At 29.9% G+C, this 481-nt stretch overlaps 1 non-coding gene across 1 annotated transcript; it reads left to right on the forward strand.

Annotated features, from left to right (window-relative positions):
* The first annotated feature begins 228 nt into the window (after window positions 1-228).
* TRNAK-UUU (transfer RNA lysine (anticodon UUU)) lies at window positions 229-300 on the forward strand. Its single transcript has one exon. It is a non-coding gene; the product is annotated as a tRNA-Lys (tRNA).
* Window positions 301-481: the final 181 nt, after the last annotated feature.

Below are 481 nucleotides of genomic sequence, written 5' to 3' on the forward strand. Positions count from 1 at the left end.
GAATTGACGTCGACTATAACCCTTAGCCTTCCAAGCTAACGATGCGGGTTCGATTCCCGCTACCCGCTCTATATCTATTTATTCTAAATATTTTAATCTATTCATTAAATCAAATTTAGTTTATTAGTATCAGTACATCATTGAATATACAATTTCAAAAATTCTTTCACATCCGATTTTTTTTTTCAAACAAAAAGTTAAAATACGAAAAAAAAATCAGAATGAAAAGCGTCCATTGTCTAATGGATAGGACAGAGGTCTTTTAAACCTTTGGTATAGGTTCAAATCCTATTGGACGCAATTTATTTCCATATATATATTTTTTTAGTTTTCGATAGCAAGAAAGACTGTTTGAATATTTGAATCCAAGACGCTTGATTCCTTTTTTTTTTAATTAAGATTAAGACAAAAATGATCAATATTTCTTTATGCTTGTTCCTGAAGTATAAAACGGCCCATTTGTTCCTGAATAGCTTCTTTC

This window comes from Nicotiana tabacum, chromosome 4 (genome assembly GCF_000715075.1).
Source record: "Nicotiana tabacum cultivar K326 chromosome 4, ASM71507v2, whole genome shotgun sequence".
NCBI classification, from domain to species: domain Eukaryota; kingdom Viridiplantae; phylum Streptophyta; class Magnoliopsida; order Solanales; family Solanaceae; genus Nicotiana; species Nicotiana tabacum.